The sequence below is a fragment of the Cryptotermes secundus genome, unplaced genomic scaffold (genome assembly GCF_002891405.2).
Source record: "Cryptotermes secundus unplaced genomic scaffold, Csec_1.0 scaffold682, whole genome shotgun sequence".
Taxonomy (NCBI): Eukaryota; Metazoa; Arthropoda; class Insecta; order Blattodea; family Kalotermitidae; genus Cryptotermes; species Cryptotermes secundus.
In genome coordinates this window covers 1,380,257-1,397,125 of record NW_019730110.1, presented here as the reverse complement: position 1 = coordinate 1,397,125, position 16,869 = coordinate 1,380,257, and the positions used below count along the sequence as shown (strand labels likewise).

At 43.5% G+C, this 16,869-nt stretch overlaps 1 protein-coding gene across 1 annotated transcript in view; it reads right to left on the bottom strand.

Moving 5' to 3' along the window:
• Positions 1 to 16,869, bottom strand: part of LOC111866221 (mucin-5AC) — a 122,527-nt gene that overhangs the window by 36,219 nt on the left and 69,439 nt on the right. The gene's annotated exons all lie outside the window — the stretch shown is intronic.

Below are 16,869 nucleotides of genomic sequence, written 5' to 3'. Positions count from 1 at the left end.
TTTAAAATGACCTAATTCTTCCAGCCGCACTATGACCCTGGGGTCGACTCAGCCTCTAATAGAAATGAGTACCAGGACTCTTCCTGAGGGGTAAAGGGCGGCTGGAGAGTAAGGCTGACATCACCGCCAACTGGGAGCCTCGACGTCTCACAACCCTATGGGCTTCCACTGCCTGTTACAGGGATAGCTTTTGATTTTACCTTACGTTTACGCACAGAGAACTAGAGGAGAAGACAAAGGTTCCGAATCGACGTTGCGGAGTCTAAACACCTACCGAAATTGTCGCAAAATAACCCACAAAAAGAAATACGACTGCTGCTGCTTCTCTGAATATACCACCCTCCAACAACAGAATGGCAAGGGCTATCCGGGTGTACTGTGCAAGCTGAAAACATAACGACTTTTCCGATAGACTCTTACCGTTACTCATGGCACAATGGAGCTCACTGTATTCTAAATGAAAAGTAGAATGGAGACGATCGGTTAGTTGCTACCTACCTTCTCTCCTTTGAAGGTGAGTGCGATATGCTATCAGAAATAAGGCAAAGTCTTGTTTTTATTATGCCTTGGTTTTGCCGAAGATCGGTGAGGTATCCTGGTGCAAATGAAAATATATACTCGATATTAGGGACAAATTTCTTTCTTCGGTTTCAGAATTATTATTAATAGTGAAGCAACATTCCATGGAGCTTTCAAGCGATTGAACAATTCAGTGTAAAGAAGCCAAAGTACGTATTAACGATGAGCAGGGACACACACACACAGGGAGCTGAAAGCAAGAAACAGCCGCTGCAGCACATGTAGACAAGAGCAGGTGTCCCTGGTATTTAAAACTTTAAATTTTAGAAATTTTAAACTTTAAACTGTAATTCTAAACTCAAATTGATGAGCGTGTGTTGGCGAGATTTTGAAACAAAACTGACAGGCTGATGTTTTAGATTTTGGACTGTGTGCAGTGTGACAGCTACGTACTGCAAAATACACCTGATGATGGCCACTTACGGCCGAAACATGAGGTGTAGAGGAAGAAAAGACAAAGGTCTACAACCAAATAAATTGTTGCGTTCACGACGGCATTTGTATTATTACATATAGAAGTGTATAGTGCAACAGGATGCTTAAATATAATATAGTAAAGAAGCCAGCCTTGATAGGCGGGTTAGCTCAGTGGATATAGAGCCAGGCTGCGGGCTGGACGAACGGGGTTCGATTGCTGGTAGGGGTAAGACGTTCCTCTTCTCCATAGCGCCCAGAACAAGCTCTAAGGCCCACCAAGCCTCCTATCCAAAGGACAGACGGAGTTCTTTCACCGGAGGTAAAACGGAAGGGGCGTGAAGCTGAACACTCATCTCCATTTAGTGCTGAAACCAAGAATGGTGACTGTCTTCACGGCATTGTGGTTTATTTATTAAGCATAAGGAAAGCTTTACCTTATGTTTTTACATTCCAGTCTTGAACAGCGGCAGTAATGTCGGATAGTTCTTATCATTATGACGTGTTGTTAAGGACAGATACTTCACCAAAGAGTCAAGAGTCATTGATGACACGTACTTGCTTCATCACAACCGGAAAGTGTCCAGTGCAGGGGCCTTGGAATTCAACAGCACACCACATACCCCTTCAGAATTATATTACTCCATTAGAAATTAACATTTCCAAACGCGGCATAAGTTTCCAACACTGATTGCGTGTGGAACAAGTGTTGAATTTGATCACACTTAGATCCTCTTATGGTTTGACTCCCACACGTAACACAATCAATATGATGTCCAAAAAGGTGATATTATAGCTCATTCAGTTACGTGTAGGCAGGGTCCCTATTGTGCTGGTAATCGTGGCTAAGAAATCGTCTTCATAAACCGAATATTAGCAGGCGAAAGATGAAGGTGCATTCGTCTTAATTAAACAACACGAAAACGTATCTTGGAGTGGAGGTACAGTTCCAGTAATTGAGCACTAGGTGGAGATCTTTGGTCCGTTTCACGTGCCTGGAAACATTGGATTGGGAGCTGAGTAGCTCCAAAGCCTGTCTGGACACTATGGAAAAAACAGACCTCCGGTTCCTTGGTCGTCCAGTCAGTATCCAAGCCACTGTACCGATAAAGTTGTCCTGCCTCTCGAACCAGATGTTGAATTCTGATTCTCTCCCCCCCCCCTTTGGCTCTACACCCCCAATTTTGGGCCTTGGCCTACCTACATGAAACTCTCCGTTTCGCTTCGGTTTACTAGATCTTAGACATTCGGTAGGACCCCTTGGGAGGGTGGTCAGCTCGTCGCAAAAGCACTACCTAAACACAGGACAACACAAACACAGGACAACACAAACACAGAATAAACGCTATACATATCAAACATCCATGAGTTGTGTGGGATTCGAAGCCACGATCCCGGCTTCCGAGCGAGCGAAGACAGTTCATGCTTTAGACCGCTCGGCTATCGTGACCGGCGAATTCTGAATTACGTGAAGGGGAAAAAGAAACAACATACTAAGACAATTATGTATGTAAACCAAATCAATATGATCTGATCTGTATCAGTAATAAACAGCAAAAAAAAAAGCAAGGAAAGCTATCCCTTTTAACAGGCCGTAGAGGCCCACAGGGTTGTGAGACTGCGAGGCTCCCACGTTTTCCAGACAATCGACTCACGGATGGCGACAAGATTACCAGCCTTACGCGCCGGCCACCCTTTAACCCCCAGGGATGTTCCTGGCACTCATTTCTGTTAGAGGCGGAGTTGATACCAGGGCCATAGTGCGGCTGGAAGGATTAGGTCAATTGAAAAAAAATCCAATGACCATGAGTAATAAATAGACATATTAAAACAGAAATTTAAAAGGAGAATTCCAGGTCCTCTTATGTTGAGACTAAATCTGGGGGCCATCCAGCCTCCTGTTTAACGGGTGCCGGTGGTTATTTCCGGGGGGGGGCAAAGCTAATGACTGGTTTCCATCTACTGCAGACGTTAAAAACGTGCGCAGTAATACTTGTATATCCATACCCCACCCCAATACGTCTTCATGATGTGGCGTCGTTACCCACAGAGACGTTACCTTTAGTGACAGCGTCGTTAAATAAAAGAAGTTTTCCAGACCGACTCTGTGGTCTAACGATCAGAATTCCTGGCTACACATCCAGAGGTCCCGGGATCGATTCCAGGTGCTACCAGAACTAGTGGCTTTTGAAAGGGGTCCACTCAGGTTCCTGAAGATAATTGAGGACCTATTTCAAGGAAACAGCAGCTCCGGTCTAGAAAACAGAAACTAACGGCCGTGAGGATTCGTTTCACCGACCACGTGACACCCTCTATCCGCTAAAGTTGGCACTAATTTCGCGGACAAGTGTCGGTCGCTCGGTCGATATAGTTCGCTTGCGGACTAAAACCGTGTTGTCTGTCTGCCATGCGTTTAATTAATTAAGAAACACAATAAACATAAATGAAGGAGTGGAGGTACAGTTCCACCGTTCTTGATTTCGTCACTAGACGGAGTTCAGCTTTATCCCGGAGGAAAGAGCCCCCTTTGTCCGTCGAATAGGAAGTTTTGTGGGTCGTAGAGCCGTTCTGGACGCTATGGGAAAGAGAAACATCTTGCCCCTACCAGTACTCGAACCACGGTCGTCCTGCTCGTAGCCTGTCTCTATACCGACTGAATTATCCCGACTCCCTTGTTAACTAAATCATGCATAAATACAAACTACTGAGTTGTGATGATTCGCAGTTGCTAAGTGCGGAAAGACAATTTTGTTCCTTTCTAATCACTGTTGATTTACAAATAGTCACCTCCACCTTTTCAAAATAAAACGACCGAAAGAGGATCACAGTGTCATATGTCAGTACTCAACAAAGTAATGAAGTGAAAGGCGTTCCTAAAGGCTTAGCGCAACAATGGGAATCAAATGATATGGAGGGCGGACATCAAAATGAGTGTAGGCTCATACGGAATGAGGACAAGTAGAGGTCACTTATAATAAAGAAGAAGTCTGCAGGCCTCTGTTAGCCCCAGAAGCCATGGTCTACTGCATAATGGCACATTCAGTGAGACCTGAATCGCATTTGTTCACGAAACATCTGTGGGTACATCTCTCTCACTGACCACATCGTACCCGTAACAATCAGTCACTTAGGGACGCAAAGCTACGAGAGAAGTAGAACAAACACCGAGAAAACAAAGGAAATGAAAGTAGAACATATTCACTCGTAGCTGCTTCTCTTACTGGTGCTGACCCTGTTTTGGGGAGATGGCATCCAGTAGTAGCGGAGCGATCAACTGGAACATCTGAGTTTTGGCAAAGTCACACTATCAGCAGTGCGATCTCCACATATGCTGGAAGCAGAGAGGCTTTAAGGCCATGGTGGATCGGCAAAATGTCACCCTAGGCCTCTTCTCTCATTTTACTTCACAAAAGCATTTGATTCCGGCAGAAAATTGATAAAACGGAAGAGAGATATTAATCAAATAGGCTGTAATAAAATCGCCTTGGTTGAGCATGTTCTGAGAATATTCTCACATCTGTCTTTTATTTCCGCAATAGTGAACCTTCTGGGTTGAAACTTGGTCTCTGACATTAAGGGAGGAACACAGACTGAGGGTGTTTAGGAGAATATTTGGACCGAAGAGAGATGAAGTGACAGGTGGGTGGAGAAAACTGCATAATGAGGAGCTTCATAACTTGTACTCTTCTCCAAGTATAATTAGAATGATCAAGTCAAGGAGGATGAGGTGGGCAGGTCATGTAACACGAATGGAGGAAACGAGGAATGCGTATAGGATATTAGTGGGAAAGCCAGAAGGAAAGAGACCACAGGGAAGACCAAGGCGTAGGTGGGTGAACAATATTAGACTGGATCTTAGAGAGATGGGATGCTATGGTATGGATTTGATAATCTGGCTCAGGATAGGGACCAGTGGAGGGCTCTTGTGAACACGATAATGAACCTTCGGGTTTCATAAGATGCTGAGAAATACTTCAGTAGCTGCACAAATGGCAGCTTCTCAAGAAGGGCTCAGCTCCATCAATAAAAACGAAAACGAGAGGAAAATTGTTTGTTTGAAGTTATTTTTCGGAAAACAGCAACCCATTTGAAAGGAGGGCGAGATAAGCTGGGCATACATCATGTCATGGACAGAAGACCTAATTTTGGTAGGAAAACTCGAAAGAAAGGGGTGGGGGGATCACTCGGAAGACTTACGCGTAGATGGGAGGTCGGCATTAAGAAGCGTCGCCAAGAAACAGGAATGGAGTTTGTGGATTGAATTCATCTGCCTCAGGATAAGGACTCCTGTGGAGGGCCATTGTGGACACGTCAATGAACTTTCGCTTTCCATAGAATGTTGGGAATTTCTTGAGTGGCTGAGCAACTATTGGCTTCTCAAGAAGAACACACCTCCATGGAGTGAGTTTATACATCGAATCAGAAATATGAAATACCAAACGTATGAAGGTAGAGGTAAAGTTACCCTTGTGCCTAATTAAGTAAGCACCACTTAATAAAGATGAAAGGGGAATTGCAAGTATTGCTGTACTGTCATTGTTATCGGCAACAGACTGAAGGGTGTGTTCAACTTCACGTCCTGGCCGCTTTACTCTAGAGCAGGCATGTCCAACGCGTCGATCGCGGGACGATTTTTGGTCGATCTCATAGGCCTATAAGGAAATTATACGTGAAAAGCATGTAAATTCATTTGTAATATAATATGATTATATTCAGATTTTGAAGGGAAAATACGTATTAAAGTAGTCTGTACTTTCAATGTATGTTGCTTTTACAACAAACATCAGGTTGATCACGACCTGTTTTAAGTTGGACATGCCTGCTCTAAGGGAAAAAGGGCGCGGTACCCATTGGACAGGACGCAAAATAAAAAAAATATATATATATAGTCCTCTCAGTGAGGTGATTCGAACTTAGGAGATGAAACAACTATTTCAGATCTTGACTAACTTCTGTCCTTGGATTGACGGCGGTTAATGACTAAGAAGTAAGTGGCCCTGAAGATGGCAGACAAGAAGACAGACCCTTACAAAGAATTTTAACAGAATCTGTTGTGGCAAGTGTACATAAGATGCAGCCATGAAGAGCTTTCGAAATTGTGTAAATAAGAATTATAATAAAGAAAACTTTCATTATAATGCCGCACATCGGAACCGGATTTCTTTCATTTAGAAAACTTCAAGCACACTGGGGTCCCTAGAATAACGATGATCTGAGTAGCTGTCTACTTTACCAACCGGACAAAGGGGCCTGAACTGCAACAACTTGAGCTGAAGTGTGAGGTGCAACACCCTCTCTCACCAACAACTTGAGCTGAAGTGTGAGGTGCAACAGCCTCTCTCAGCAACAACATGAGCCGAAGTGTGAGGCGCAACAGCCTCTCTAAGCAACAACATGAGCCGAAGTGTGAGGTGCAACAGCCTCTCTCACAAACAATTTGAGCTGAAGTGTGAGGTGCAACAGCCTCTCTCAGCAACAACATGAGCCGAAGTGTGAGGCGCAACAGCCTCTCTCAGCAACAACAATTTCTCACGCTCAACCAATCCATTTACTTTACCGATTCAACTGCAGGAACACATCCCAAACCAAGCTCAGTCGGTATAGCGAAAATACGTAGAGACTGGATGGACGGGGTTCGAGTCCCGACAGCGGAAAGGGACTATCTCTGCTCCACAGCGTCCAGACCGGCTCTGGAGCCCACCTAACCCCTTATGCTCTCTCCCCGTGGTAATGAAACAGGGGCGCCAAGCTGACCACTAACTTCCAAGTAGTGCTGAGGTCAAGAATCGTGGAGCCATACCTCAACTGCCCATATGTCTTCATGGCGTGTTGCTTAATTAATTATGCACAGCGATATCTTTACGTACCGCCACTGTGGTCTAGTGGTCAGAGTTCCTCGCTACGGATCCAGAGTTCCCGGGTTCTGTTCCTGACGCTACCAGATTTTCGGAGAAGTAGTGGGTCTGAAACGGGATCCACTCAGCCTTGTGAGGATAATTGAGGAGCTATTTCGAGGAAATAGCGGCTCCGGTCTAGAAAACCGAAATTAACTGCCGTGGGGATTCGTTGCGCTGGCCACGCAACACCCTCTATCCACCAAAGTTAGCACTAACTTCGTCGACAAGCGGCGGTCGCTCGGTCGGTATAGTTCGCTTGAGGACTAAAATAACGGAGAGACCTGAAAGGCTTCTGACGATGGCGTATTCTGTACACAACTATTAGGCTCATTTTGGACTCTATCCATCCCCTGGACCAATGACTGAGACTAGTTCTTTCTGACGGGCCCAACTGAGTAGGTCTCTCCTGTCCCATCCACCTGAGGACGGAGACAGATTCAGTCTCCGAAACGTTGTGTTTTTTTTTTACTCATATATACCAGACGATGGCTAGAATCCAAAATAAGCCTAACAGTTCTGTAAAATCACGGAGTTTGTTTTTTGATATCTTCACGTTTTACTGCGAAGTGATACCACGAAATACGATGCAGTGGGGTTTAGACTCGTGCTTATGCGAGAGTACATGTCGGTACAAGCTTCAACAGGAAGGTCTTTCAAATGGATATTTCACGACCTTGTGGATCTTCGGCCTTCGGGCTAAAAAGAAACGGTTATTAAATTGTATTTTAAACACATTACACATCCTCTGGGCATCTTTTCATAATTATATACAGTGGTTCACAAGTACCTGACGGTTTCAGGTACTTATATTTCTAACGCTGCGCCATAGGTCGCGCCATAGCTCAAGCGGTTAGTCGCTGGCTTCCCACAGCGGCAGCTTGGGTTCCTTAAGAAAGGCAGTCAAGGAAGTCTATAAAAGAACGACGATATATGGATTTTTTTCTTTTCGATTTAAGGATCTCTCGTCACTGGTTATGAGTAGCTCTGAGATATAACGCAGTGTACTCCGTTGGAAAGACAACCGACATTTCAGAGGAACATTGCAGGCTCTGCTTCCCACCTGCTTCATGACGGATTGTTGCTTGGCCTTATTGTTTGACCATGAAGAAAGGGGCGTCGTGTTACTCTGAAACGTCGGTTGTCTTTCAACGCAATACACGGCGTTATATCCCAGAATATAGGAAAAAAATCCGTGGTTTTAGTACGCAAGCGAACTATACCGACCGAGCGACCGCCGCTTATCGGTGAGGTTAGTGCCAACTTTAGCGGATAGAGGTTGTCACGTGGTCAGCGCAACGGATCCCCACGGCCGTTAGTCTCAGTTTTCTAGACCGGAACCACTTTTTCCTTGAAATAAGTCCTCAATTATCCTCATGAGCCTGAGTGGACCCCGTTCGAGACTCACTGCTTCTCAGAAAATCTGGTAGCGCCGGTAACAGAACCCGGGACCTCTGGATCTGTAGCCAAAGAACTCTGACCACTAGACTACAGAGGCGGTCTCTCTGAATATAAAACTCTTCACAAATGTTTTCCGGGTTTTTAAGCTGTATGTTCACTTTGCAGCGCTCTGTTTACACACAAACGGAAACGGAAAGCTATAGTTCTCTGAGGCCCGGCAGTGGGCGTCAAGTAAAAACGAGGAATGGCAATATACAGTTTTATTGTTGTGTACTCTGAAAGGTCAGTAGGTGACCTTAACAGTATGCAGGCCCCTTCTGTTTGCCCTCTATATCAGCCAACAGAAGTACCGTTCGAAACAGGTCCAGCCATTGTGTTCTGAAATGATTATGATAGGTCGAAAACCTGGAGTAGAACTGGAAGAATGGCGTGACAAACCCAAAAGGCATCCAGTTGTTAGAACCCTATAAAAATGCACAGGACAGAAATAAAATAATAAAATACCTTTACACGGGAAAGGAAAGAAGAAAGTTGTCAGAATGCACTTCCGACGCGCGAAATGGCCACACGGAGCTACATAAAAGCTGGATTAAAATGTCATCTTTTTTTCCCCCTTTTTAATATCAAAACATTTCAAAGACCTGTTTGACTTGTTTAGGATTCTGTAACATGTATTTAGGGATTATCCGGTTGTAATAGCATAATAAAATTTTAGGAGAAAGTAAATAATTATATCTCTGCCATAATGTAGATCTGTCACTTTTCTATCCTGCAGTAAAGCCTCTGTACTGTCACGTGACCAGACAAGATCACTTTCACAATCACCATGAATTTACTGAAGCAGGTACTCCTAGTTTATATAAAGGGTTTTCAGGAGATGCCATGACAGGTAAGCTGAAGTAAGTTCGCCCTCGTGCTTAGTTATGCACTACGCCATTAAGACGTATGGGGGAGTGGAGATATGGCTCCATATTTGTTGACCTCAACAATAGATGGAGGTGAGCGGTCAGCGTTGCGTCCCCAGCCGCTTTACACCCAGAGGAAGAGCCCCAGGTACCCATTGGAGAGCAGGTTGTGTGGGCCCCAAAACCGGTCTGAACGACTATAACATGAAACTTTAACGTAACTACACCCCAAATTAATTTGGACAATGTTCATTGGCTGAAATATACTCAATATATACAGTGTTTCGGTGGTTGCCTTTACTCTCATCTTCAAGATATTGATTGTTATGGCCATTATAACAATTTATTCTGTCCTGAGAATGGAGGCAGAGAATTCTTTTGGTTCGTTGCTACGAAAGCTACAAAATGGGCTATATATAAAGGTGATCTAACCTCTGGTTTCCGGCTGGCCAAGCTGTGGGTCACCTAATATATTCAATTTTACAAGACTTATAACAAATTTCTAACAAATTAAACATAAAATCGACCCCTCGTTAAATAAAATCATACCCATTAATAACCTGGGGCACAAGACCTGTCCGGTGGACTTCTGGCCACTGAGCAACTCCCAGCAAACCTCTTCATTTTCATGGGATACCTCATTTCAAAGTATACTCTTTATTACGGAGATATCTGTGGAGATCTACTGAAAACAAGCGCGGAACAAATGCCAAAATATGACGCGGAATTAGAACTCTGTATCACGAAACAGTGTTGACCTACGTCACGAAATGTAGTTTTACCATAATTTTACGAGACGATGACGTAATGAAATGATAAACGTCACCCGAAGCTCTATTTGACAAGATGCCTTTTAAAATTATGAAATAAATAAACATATTGAGGAGAATTCCAAATAACATTAATTTCTGGTATACAATGTATTCTGAAGTTAATTGATGTATAATTTCGTCACAGAAAGCAAGAGTAATGCACACGACTAAGAGAGTCGAGACAAAACAATGGGAAAGATTCGGTGCGCCTTCATTTGTTTCTTGGATTCACACGTTTAGAAATGGCGGCATATGGAGGGGAACATTGCGAGACTATACATAGAAAAAATCTTATGTTCCCTACAAGTCTTACGGCAAGTAACTATATTCCGAAGTTGGTAATTTAAGTTGGTTTTATAAATCACGCGAGTGAATGGAGCTCAGTTTAGACTAACTTAGAGGTATTAAGTATCGACTGCGTTAAAATTTAAGACTAAATTAAGAATCTCTCGCAGTTACTAATTACAATTTCGTTTTTACAATAACGTCCATTCACTCACGAATTCAATAATTTCCCTTAACGACACTGAGATATAATTCCGATTAATTATTTCAAGTAATCATAGACAGAGAATTTGTAAAGCACTAAATAACAATTATTTATTTGCAGGAGTAACCTCTGTTCTTATACAAAGCTACAGGCCAGTCAGCTCCTTCTAAAGACACGCGACTTTCCAAGGCAATTCAGTTGTGCGTGGGTCTGTGGCCAGACGGGTATCCCATCTTCATGCTAATGAACTAGTCACAAAGAAAATTATTAATTACCGTTGAAATTTGATTAAGCACACTTCCAAAGAAACCTATCAATTTTCACAGTGACGTGATAAAGTCTTGTAGCAAGAGACTAGGATTACATTTTGTGGAGAATTGCCTCTCACCAAATTGACCTGTTTTCGAGACACATATTTCTACAGGATATTTTACAACTCTGTTCTTGTCTGTACTAGTAAAGTAAAAAAAAGTAAAGCTATCCTTGTACCAGGCCGTGAAGGCCCATAGGGTTGTGAGACGTTGAGGATCCCACATTATCTAGACAATCGGCTCAAAGATGGCGGTAAGGTTGTCAGCTTTACTCCCCAGGAAAATTATTTATTTAATTCCTGGTACTCATTTCTGTTAGAGACTGAATGAACCCCAGGGCCATAGTGCGGCTGGAAGGATTAGGTCAATTGAAAAAATCCAATGACCTCATCGGTATTTGAACCCACGACCTTCCGACTTGTAGCATAGTGCCTCAACCACTACGCTACCGCGTGCCCCCTTGTCTGTACTATATAGCATCAAAGAGCAAGATAATCAGTGAAAGATGAAATGAAAATAATTCGGAACGAAGTGGTTGGGGCATAATAGAAGTAATATCTCGGCTCTTAAAGATAAAATATCTTCACTCAAAATATTCTCTTTTTCTTTTCAGTTCATGTCATAAATACTAGTGCTTGTTCGGTCTCCAAATCCCTTCGCTCAATTATGTCAGTTACATTTATATTTTAATGCATATCTGGGGAATCTATTTTTACTAATTCATTCATTATTCATGCCGAAACTATTAGAGTCAACATTCCTGAATTCAGTTTATAATGGGTACATCTGTATGCTATTTTGAGTGCCTTCATCGCGAGATTTGGCTAGCTTCGTGAAGATTTAATTTCAGTGTCTATATTTTGTTGCTACCCTCTTGTTTTGTTTTCCAAATTCCATAAGAGTGAAGGAGAGGCCCTAGAGCATGCATGGGGAAGAAAACAAATGCACATACAATTTTAGTAAGTAAATGTCAAAGGGAGATAGATCATTTACGAACCCCAGGCGCAGTTGGGAGAATAACATTCGCTTTTCATTGATTTGTGTTTTATAGCAAGTGTCACGTAACTTCGAACAAGCCCAAGAATAACCTTGAATGCGCAGAAGAAAAATTTCAGACAAGGGGATGAGTTCGAGAGTGTGAGAAGTGACAGGCGGCCAGTTCTGCAAACAACTACACCCTCTATCCGCTAAAGTTGGTACTAACTTCGCCGACAATGGGCGGTCGCTCGGTCGGTATAGTTCGCTTGCGGACTAAAACCACGGAGTTTGTTTGTTTGTTTGTTTCTTAGTTAGCAATAATATTAATACTAGGAATTCAATTCCTTTTTTAGAGTGCTTGCCAACCATAGTTGCCTATTGAAAACACTAAAACACAAAACAAATTCAAGAATAGCACGAAGACACAGAAACATGTATCCTTCAAAGAAAACATACTTCTATTGAAAACATCAAGAGTACTACATGTGCTACTAGCATATATACATATACACACACGTGTATATCCAAATGCGTTAGACCATTCACATCAAGTCAGACTACAAGAAAAGAGTACGAGTATATCCGTCCATCTAAGTCTGGTGCACCCACAGTCCCTCCCCTGTATAAATGTATCGCCCATTCAAGCTAACTTCAACCGTATGAATGATGTTCCATATGTACAACATAGCAAAAGCACTTAGAGAAACTTTAGCTGAAAATTTAGCAATACGTCGGCCAGTTTGGACACATATGTTCTGAAATGTCGGCTTCTTGGCAATGAAATGAAAAGCTCCTGCAGGTGTGAGCTCCATGTCTGGATGTCGCCGTTAACTTCAGTGCAACTGAATCAGTTTAACAGAACTCCAAGCGACAAAACCTCAAATTTAACCTCCCAAATTTGTGTATTACCCGAGTCTGTCTCTGGTAATGGGTTAAAAAAAAAAAGGGAAAGCTATCCCTGTAACAGGCCATGGAGGCCCATAGGGTTATGAGACGTCGAGGCTTCCACATTTTCTAGACAATCGGCTCACAGATGGCGGTGAGGTTGTCAGCCTTACGCGCCGGCCGCGCTTTACCGCCAGGAAGATTCCTGGTACTCATTTCTGTTAGAGGCTAAGTCGACCCCGGCTGGGAGGACTAGGTAAATTGAAAAAAAAAAAAAGTCCACCTTGTCGGGACTCGAACCCGTGACCTTACGGCTCGTAGCATAGTTTTCATACGAAAACACGTAGGAAAGATTCCACTTGGAAGAACAGGAATTAGATTGAAGTTTCAATTTCATAAAAGGCGGATAATCTGTGACCTATGGGAATATCTAGGAGCTCCTCTACAAGGACCCTGATTCACTGTCTTTGTTAGTTAGCTATCCAACTAACTGCGGATGGAAATTTACTTGATCGAACATATTTTTTAAATATATTGATAAATGAAACTACATATTGAGGAACTTCATAACTTGTACTCTTCTCCAAGTATAACTAGAATGATCAAATCAAGGAGGATGAGGTTGGCAGGGCACGTAGCTCAAATGGCGAAGAGGAACTCATATAGGATATTGGTGGGAAAACCTGAAGAAAAAGACTACTAGGAAGACCAAGACGTAGGTGGGTGAATAATATTAAAATGGATTTTATAAAGACTCGATAGGGTGGCATGGACTGGATTGATCTGACTCAGGATAGGGACAAGTGGAGGGCTCTTGTGAACACGGTAATGAACCTCCGGGTTCTATACTCGTACACTGCTGATAAGTTCTTGAGTGGCTGTACAACTGGCGGCTTATCAAGAAGGACTCAGTTCCAAGATGTTAGTAAGGTCAAGAAAGCATAACAGTTTTGTTTGAGAAATGTCTACTTGTGGGACAGAGAATGAAACAGTAAAGAAAGGTAAAGTTGTCCCCGTGCTTGACTAATTAAGCACGACGCCATGAAGACGTATGAGGGAGTGGATGTGTAGTTCCACATATTCTTGATCTCGGGATTAGTTAGAGGCAAGTGGTGAGCTTCATGCTCCGCCCGCTTTACCCTCGGGTAAGAGCCTTCAGTATCCATTATATAAGACGTTGGGTGGACCCCAGAGCCTGTCTGGACGACATGGAGAAGAGAAAATTCCTGACCCTACGGGACTCGAACTCCGACCCTTCAGTCGTCCAGACCGTAGCCAGTCGCTATACCGAATGAGCTATCCCGGCTCCAGAATGAAACAGTAGGATGGCATTAAGATGAATCCTATTGAGGTCTCCCTTAGAGCAGAACACTGTCCTCAGCGTCCTGTTCTCAGAAACTCAGCCTTCTAACACATTTCTAGAACTTGGTTCCTTAACGTAGTGGAAAAGAATAGCATCAAAATAAAGCACACCGTTTCTGGAGAAACTGGCTAGTAGAAACAGAACTGTATGTCAGAAGGAAATAAGTGTCATTTCTCCAAAAGCTCTCGCATGGAATTCTCATAACGTTCGTAAGACAATGCTGCGGTAACGGTAAGCCATTCTTGCACTAAAGAATATATCTAGGTTTAGTAGATTTTATTTTAGATAAAGAGACGAAAGGGAAATAATCTCCGTGGGAGGGAGAGGGAGAGAAACGTGGAGGAAGGAAGAGAAAGCTGGTCTGTGTGGCTGCGTGTTGGAAGAGGGTCTCTGCATCTCCTTGCAAGCAGCATGGTAACTGTCAGATGTTCCTACCATAGCTGTCTCATGAGTCATGGCGTCTTTACTGTCGTAGGCTGTTATCAATGTTTCGGAAGACTCAACTAAACTCATCTTCAAGGTAGAAGTAGATGTAGTTGGTTCTTCTTCAAAACTAATCAACAGTGCACAAATCACACTCCGTAGAGCACATGTATTATTTGTATTTTATTTCACTTTATATATACACGGCGTGTCCTGGATCCGCTAGGACTCTTTTATTTTTATTTTTATTTTTTTTAATTTTGCCCTGCAATGCCATCTGTTGACAAGTTTTGGCGTTAAGATTCTTGAAGTTTCAGCTGTGGCTGTTTATAATTTCAAACCACAAGCATCGCTGCATCATGTGTTCTGACCTTGAATGTAACAGTACTGTTCTGACGCTCGTCGGAAAATGGCGGTTGAACATAGAGCCAACATCAAATTTTGTTTGAAGTTAGACAAAACAGCCGGAGAAGGGTACGAAATGATGAAAAGTGTGTATGGTAGTGATTGTTTGATTCGCTCGCTCGAACATTTTTCAATGGTATGCTGTACATCGTGACGGCAGGGAGGACATTGAAGACGATCTACGTGCATCAAAGCCGAGAACAGTCGCACTGAAGAAAATGTGAAAAAAGTGACCGAAATCCCTGCATCAGACAAATGTGTTTCTGCAAGACTCATCGAGGAGCTTTTGGAAATACCAAAAAGTACTGTGCATCAAATTTTGACCGAGGATTTGGGCAAACGGAAGGTCTGTGCGCAGTTTGTACCGCACGCGCTGTCAGACGACGAAAAACATGCCAGAGTGGAGCACTGCAAGGACATGTTAGGGTCGGCCCAAAGTGATACTAAATCTACAAAATCCATTGTTACTGGTGACGAGACACGGTGTTTTCAACATGAGCCTCTCACAAAGCGGCAGAGTGCAGCGTGGTTGAGCCCAAAGAAGCCGAAATAAAGAAAGTGCACATGCAAAAGAGTGGAGTAAAGACACTGCTAACCGTTTTCTTCTATTCCAAAGGAATCATTCACAAGGAATTTCTGCCAGAAGGTCAAAGGGTGAATTCTGATTATTATCTCGGAGTCCTCAGCCGTTTGTGGGTGAGAATTCTTTGAATTTGAACCGAATATGGAGGGCAAGGTTCCTGGTCGCTCCTCCACGACAATGCCCCACCCCACAAATCGAAGATCGTGTGCGATTTTTTGGCCAGAAAAGGGATCACAGTCCTTGAGCATCCTCCGTATTCGCCAGATTTGGCTACAGCGGATTTCTGGTTGTTCCCAAAAGTTAAGTTGGTGATGAAAGGAGACCGTCACGACACCATCCAGGACATCCAAAGGGAATGTGCCGCAGTTTTAAATGCGATTCCACAAAAGGGGCACAGTGACTGTTTTCGAAAACTTTTCAATCGGTTTTAGCTATGTATTANAGACAATCGGGTCACAGATGGCTGTAAGGTTGTCAGTCTTACGCGCCGGTCGACCTTTACCCCCGAGGAAGATTCCCGGTACTCATTTCTGTTAGAGGCTTAGTCGACTCCAGGGGCATAGTGTGACTGGAAGGATTAGGAAACCTGAAAAATCCAATAACCTCATGGAGAATTGAACCCGCGACCTTACGGCTAGTAGCATAGTCCCTCAATGAACTGAGCTGCCGCATGCCACTTATACGTGCCGCAAGGAAAATACTTGTAATACAATTTGTAGTTGTTCGTTAGGTGTACGTGTCACGTTCTGTACAATGGGCTGATGACGTAAGCACTGACAAATTAAGTTGCGACTTCACGAAAGGTAGGCGTTTGTACGAAAGACGACAAAACTGCCATGACAACTAATAGAATTCATTTGGCCTGTAACAGGCAAAATCGTCTTTGTGCTTAATTAGGCACTATTCCAGAAGACAAATTGGGGAGTGGAGGTATAGCTCCACCATTCTTAACCTCGGGTCTAGGTTGAGGTTAATCGTCAGTTTCACGCCCTGGCCTCTTTACCCTTAGGGAAAGAGCCCCTGATATTCATTGGATAGGAAGTTTAGTGGGCCCCAGAGCCGGTCTGGAAGCTACAGAGTGAAGAAGAATCTTGCCTCTGTAGGGAATCGAACCCCGGGTATCCAGTCCATAGCCCGTCGCTATACCGACTGAGCTACACTTCAACATTTAATAACATAATTATGCAGATAGCTCAGTCGATATAACTGCGGGCTAGACTGACTTCAATACCCGGCAGAGACAAGAGTTCTTTCTCCACTCCACGGTGTTCAGACCGGCACCGGGGACCGTCCAGTCTTCTATCCGAAGTGGTCCCCCTCGTCTGGGTCATAGCGGCTGGAGCGTGAAGCAGGATCACTCACCTCCATCTACTGCCGAGGTAAAAAAATGGTGGAGTTACACCTCCACTCCCACATACTCCTACGT